A 6,737-nucleotide genomic window follows, 5' to 3' on the forward strand; every position below is an offset into this window, starting at 1 on the left:
TCATTTTATATGAGAAGTGTATTCTATTCTCCTTACTCAAAATAATTCTGAATATGAATAAAAATTAAAGAATAGGAACTAAAACTATAAAAATACAGGGGGAAATGTAATGCCCTCGGATTTGCCAATGTATTCGTAGATTTCACAATAAATCATGAAAGGAAAAATAGATACACTGGACTTCATCAAAATTAAAATATTTGCACATTGAAGGACATAATAAAAATATAAGATTACAACCTACAGAATGGCAGAAAGTATTTTTGTGCCATTTATTTAATATGGGTTGGTTAAACACCTTAATGGGTTTAATATAAAGAATATGTAAGCAATTCTTACAGCTCAACAACAAGAAGACACAAAACGATCAAAAAATGAGCAAAGGACTTGAATATTTTATGTGCAAAGAAACAGCATGCCCATTTTCATCTAATGGCATCATATTTTATATTTTCTAACTTCTTTGAGATTATTTCCATTTCATATGAGAAATATATTCTATTCTTCTCAGGTAGATTATTTTTTTTTTACCTTTCTAGTTACTTTTGATCTAAGTATATTGTATGAACACCAACTGCAAAAATCATAATATAAATTTATACAATTTACATAAAATGAACACAATTCTCTAATCTCCACCAAGAACAAGAATAGAACATTCCAAATTTTAGCACACCAGAAGTCTTATTTGTGCTCTCTCTCAGTCATTGTCTACCACCCATCAAACATAACCACTATTCAGTCTTATATCACCATAGGCTAATTGTCTTTTTTTTTTAAGTTAAGAAAAATTTTCAATTAAAAAAGTTAAAATTCCTCAGCTGGAAGCGATATCTCATGCTTGTAATCCTAGCATTCTGGGAGGCTGAGGCCTAGATTATTTTTATTTAAAGAAAGTCAATGCATTCTAGCTATGAGACAATTTAGTTGCATATTTTCCATGATGCTTAGTGCAGATTCATAAATACAATATGTATTTTAAATGCTTGTCAAGCAGTGAGGCCTGACCATTTAACCATTCCTAGTACATTAAAGAACTAACTACTCAATGAACCACACAATGCACAAACGATCAAATACCTGAACTGTTGTAACATTTTACCTACTCCATTTTGATCAGGAAACAATCAATAAAGTCTTGAGGGTTGTTAACATCCAAAGATTCTTGGTGTTCTTTTGCTTTCTCAAAAATATAACTTTTTATAAAAGCAATGTTTTCAGCTAATTTGTTATGAATTCCAGGGAAATAATCAATGAGAACAGGGAAATTATTGCACAGCTAAAACAGAACACAATAATTTCTTTAATAACAAACATGTAACAAAATATAAATACCATACACCAAGCTGTGGTTAGAAATTATAGATATAACTACCAGTAAAATATGGTGTCCATATTGACAAAGATATTTTTATTGTGCATATATAATACTTCTCTATGCTTATAAAAGATTTAAAGGAGAAAATTCTGACCTGACAGTCAAAAATGTTAATCATTTCCTAGACTCACACGTCATTTTTATTGCATAAAACACTTTTCCACCAATTCTCTCAATTTTCACACCAATTCTTCCCTACAACCTTGAAAGATAACAAGGCATGGATAATTGGCATTCATATTTTGTAGATGACAGCAGAGGTTAAGGGAATTTGGGCAACCTGATTGAGACCAGAAAACTGGTCTTTGCTGTTTTTTTTCCTTTAAAGCAGCCTCACAAATGGAATCAGTATTTTTGAGGGGTGGGTGGGTCTCAAAAGTATCTTGAAAGCCAACAGTACATCAGAGTAGTTCAATAACTTCTCTAAGACCAAACGATTATTCTTAGGCAGAGTGTGCATCATGCCAATTCAGCACAGGGTAACATTGTGATGCTTGTTTCTGGTTCATACACCATAAAACCATCCATTTTGTCATTCTTAACCCAGTTACCTTGTCAGCTAGGCCTCCATCTGAGGCATCAAACACCCCTGCATTACGCAGTATTTCCTGACAGCTTCTATGGCCCCAATACTTGCAGTCCTTGCAGGAGATATTCTCTTCTTAAATTAGGATACTTTCGCCAAATAATACTATAAAGAGGTCTGTAAGTGTTGAGGACCAGTCATGTGGATACTGGAAGCCTTAAAAAGGGCCTGGATGTGCATTGAATCATATAGGCATATTCTGGGCTGTCACCCAAGTACTTTATGGAAGTAGGGCTTTGGGGGTGAGTGGAAAAAACCCTAGAGAGCTAATGGGCTCAAAATACAGCCCTACATTTGGGCCTTCACTTCCATGTGTAAAATAAAGAGCTCAGCCATCAATCCCAGATGGTCACTTCAAAAATCTCCGGGAACGAGGGCAGTATTCAAACAAGAATCTGACAGCTTGGTACATACAGAATTTTGTCAGAGAAAAGAGCATAAGCGGTTTCTCAGGAAGAAGAAATCCTAAACTCACCTTGATCCATGGGGAGCTTAGAATTTTCACGTTTTCATTGAATCTCCGCATCCAGGTAAGAAAATTCTGATCTTTGTAATCAAAACGATTCTGGAAAACGATTGAGCAGATCACATTGCAGTGAGCACAACCCAGGATAAATGTGGGATCACAGGATGAGCCTAATGAATTCAAAACAATTTTTAAATACCATTAAAATATAAAAAACTTTACTTTTGTAACAGGTAAAGGTAATTTTGAACATTTAAGCAATATCTGACTAGCAAATTTCCCTAACATCAAAAAATAAATTCATCACCCGAAGGATGGACATATTTGAAACTCGGACTTAGGGGGGAAGGGGGAGAAGGGCAACATACGTAACCTCAACATCTGTACCCCCATAATATGCTGAAATTAAAAAGTAAATAAATAAATTCACAGGTGGGAGGGTAGAGGAGGGTGCGGGTATTAACACACCTAATGGGAGCGGTGCATGCCATCTCGGAGATGGACACTCTTGAAGCTCTGACTTGGGTGAGTCAAAGGCAATATATGTAACCTAAACATTTGTACCCCTGTAATAAGCTGAAATAAAAAAAATAAATTAAATGAAATGTTGTCCATTTTTTTTTTTGGTAGGGAATCTGCAAAATGAAAATGTTGTAATTAAGTGATCAGTAAATTTTATATGGAAATATCTCCCAAACACACATCTGAAGACCCTAAATAAGAATGACTTGAGGGAGAAAAAATGGCGGAGTTAGAGTAGCCTCCCGAATTCCTGCTTCCAGAGAGGGAGAGGTAGATCTCGGTCTGCTACACACAATCGGATCACTCTCCTGCGAAAACAGCGAGGAGAATCGGTGGAGATTCAGCAGGGGACACGCAAATCAGGAAAAAGAATAAAGCGAACAGGAGATAGGAATACAAAACCTGGAAAGTGCGGACAGACAATAGAGAGTGGAGCGTGGGATGGCGGCGCCAGCCTGGACAGTAAGTGCACCGGGACAAGTCCCTCACGAAACAGTCTAGCTTCCCCACTGACTTACAAACCCACCGAGAGGCAGGAGCTTGTGTGAAGTGGTTGTAGAATTGGGTCTGGAAACGTGGGACTCAGCGGAGAAGAGACACGAGCGGGAATATCTTGAACTTCCCGGAGCTCCGTGTCAGGACTGCACTGGACAGGTGAGGAGCTGGTCTGGGCTACCTCCGGAGGCAGTTAGGACTCAGGGAGCTGGTCTCTGGAACCTGGCGGATCCTAAACGGGGAGGTGATTACTGAGTAGAGGACTCTAACCTGGAAACTTCTGCTGGCCACTGGGACTGCTCAGGATGGGCCAGTAGAAGCCAGAGCTATTGCTGGACTGGCGTGAGATTGGGGGAGGGAGACACAAAGGAGACGGTGGAGTACCCTGGTGACTCCATTGACTCCCTGATCGGGTACCTCCCAGCCCCAGAGCAGCTCCCTCTGGAGCCAGCGCCCTGGGGGCCGGCAAGCACCAGCTCGGGGCCCACGGCAGGTTGTGGGTGCAGAACGGCTCCCTTCCCCTAGCCTGGGAACTCTCGCAGCTAGCTCTTCCCTGCCAGGACCTGGGGCCACTTGGCCGGGCCATTTCTTTGAGCAGTGAATGCTGAGTGCCTTCTCTGAATTCTGAGTGCCTCCGTGGTTGTGAAGGGAGTACGCCTGCGGAGGCTGAAAGCGCTGGGGCGTTGGGCAGTCTGGTGGAGCGCCCCTTCCCCCTGGCCAGCGCCTTCTGCCTGGCCTCCGAGTCTGCAGCAGAGAGACATAAAGAGCCACTCCCCCTCTGCGACAAGCGCCAGTCCCTGGGGATTTGGCACTGACCAATAGCTGAAAGCCCAGTGACTTTCCTCGCCAGACCGGTTCAGGTCACCGGGTACCATTGTATTTCCACCTCCGGTCAGCTACCAACAGAGAAAGCCCAGCAAGGGACCAAAAAAAGCTCCCCAAGTAACCCCTCCCATCAAGAGAACCATGGACAACATACCAGCGGCTCCCGCTAGTGACAGAATAAAACGAAAGTAACAGCGGATCCAGTTGGGAAGGACCCAGCGAAAGATTTCTGGAAGTATGAAAAATCAAATGGAAAGCACACCCCCAAAGAGGAACACCAGCTCTTTAGCAATGAACACTAACCAGGTCCAGAATACTAAAATGACAGAAGAATTTCAAACATGGATTCTAAGTAAGCTCAATGATATGCAAGGAAAAATCGATAACCATCACAAGGAAACCACAAAAAAAATCCAAGAATTGGAAGAAAAATTCACTAAAGAAATTGAAATATTAAACAAAAATCAAACTGAACTCCTGGAAATAAAAGACTTATTCAGGGAACTTCAAAACACTATGGAAAGCCTCAAGAACAGGGTAGATCAAACAGAAGAAAGAATCTCAGAGATTGAAGACAGCTCCTTCCAAATGAATAAGTCAGTCACAGAAATTGAGCAGAAAATAAAGAAAAAAAAAAACAAGCTTCCAAGAAATGTGGAACTATGTGAAAAAACCAAACCTACATCTGATTGGTGTACCGGAAAATGAAGAGGAAACCACGCAAGGGCTGAATAACCTATTTGAAGAATTAATACAGCAGAATTTCCCAGGCCTTGCTAAGAATCTAGATATACAGATACAAGAAGAGCAGCGGACCCCAGGGAGATTCAATGCAAATAGAAAGACACCACGTCACGCAGTAATCAGATTGACCAAAATAGCCATTAAAGAGGCATTACTACGAGCTGTAAGGCAAAAGAAACAAGTAACATACAAAGGAAAGCCTATCAGAATAACTTCAGACTTCTCAACTAAAATCCTACAAGCAAGAAGGGCCTGGGGCCCCATTCTCACTCTTCTGAAACAGAATAATGCCAATCCTAGAGTCCTGTACCCTGCAAAACTAAGTTTTGTATATGACGGAGAAATAAAGACATTCTCAGATAAACAAAGTCTGTGGGAATTCAGGAGGACACCACCAGCTCTCCAAGAAGTACTCAAAGCTGAACTACACAAGGACCAGCACAATAAACACTCACAAATGTAAAACCACTCAAAGCTAAAGATCAAAGGCTAGAATCCACAATGGCTTAAGAGAGAAAACAAAGCAACAAAAAGCAACCCAACAGCTTGACGAACAATTTATCCCATTTATCAATACTTTCAATAAATGTGAATCGCTTGAACTCACCTCTCAAGAGACATAGGCTGGCCGAATGGATAAAAAAATACAAGCCAGGTATCTGCTGTCTTCAGGAAACGCATCTAACCTGCAAGGATGCATTTAGACTCAAGGTAAAGGGGTAGAAATCAATATTTCAAGCAAATGGAAGCCAAAAGAAGGCTGGTGTAGCAGTTCTGATCTCAGACAACTTAGTTTTTAAATCAACAAAAGTAATGAAAGACAAAGAGGGCCACTATATAATGGGGAAGTGTACAGTTCAACAAGAAGAAATAACAATTCTAAATATGTACACGCCCAACCTGGGTAAACCCAGATTCATAGAGCAAACTTTACTTAACATAAACAATTTGATGAACAGCAACACAATTATAATCGGGGATTTCAACACCACACTGACACCACAGGACAGATCCTCCAAATAGAAAATCAACAAAGAAATTATGGACTTAAACAGAACCCTAGAACAAATGGCCCTGACCAAAAACCACAGAATATACGTTCTTCTCAGAAGCTGATGGGACATTCTCTAAGATAGACTATGTTCTAGGACACAAAGAATGCCTCAAAAAATTTAAAAAAATAGAAATTATACCATGCATCTTCTCAGATCACAGTACAACAAAAACAGAAATTAACCCCAGCAGAAACTCTCATCTCTATACAAAGTCATGGAAATTAAAAAACTCCCTGCTGAATGATTCCTTCATAAATGATGAAATAAAAATGGAAACAAAAAGATTCTTTGAACTAAATGACACAGGTGGCACAAGTTACCAAAATCTGTGGGACACAGCCAAAGCAGTCCTGAGAGGAAAGTTTATCTCCGTAAACGGTTATATCCAAAAGACAAAAAGATCACAAACAGACAACCTAATGTATCCACTCAAAGAACTGGAAAAAGAAGAACAGACCAACCCCAAACCCAGCAGAAGAAGCGAAATTATTAAGATCAAATCAGAGCTTAACGAAATTGGCAAGAGAGAAACTGTATGGAAGATTAATAAAACAAAAAGTTGGTTCTTTTAAAAAGTAAACAGAATTGACACACCTCAGAGAAAACTCACGAAAAACAGAAAAGAAAAAACTCTAATAAGTTCGATCAGGAAGAAAAAGGGAGAAG

General features: G+C 39.9%; 1 pseudogene; it reads right to left on the reverse strand.

Annotated features, from left to right (window-relative positions):
- The window catches only part of LOC105824507, an 18,786-nt pseudogene extending 14,753 nt beyond the window's left edge, over nt 1-4,033 (reverse strand).
- Between the last annotated feature and the right edge of the window lie 2,704 nt (nt 4,034-6,737).

This window comes from Propithecus coquereli, unplaced genomic scaffold, assembly GCF_000956105.1.
Source record: "Propithecus coquereli isolate 6110/MARCELLA unplaced genomic scaffold, Pcoq_1.0 Scaffold747, whole genome shotgun sequence".
NCBI classification, from domain to species: Eukaryota; Metazoa; Chordata; class Mammalia; order Primates; family Indriidae; genus Propithecus; species Propithecus coquereli.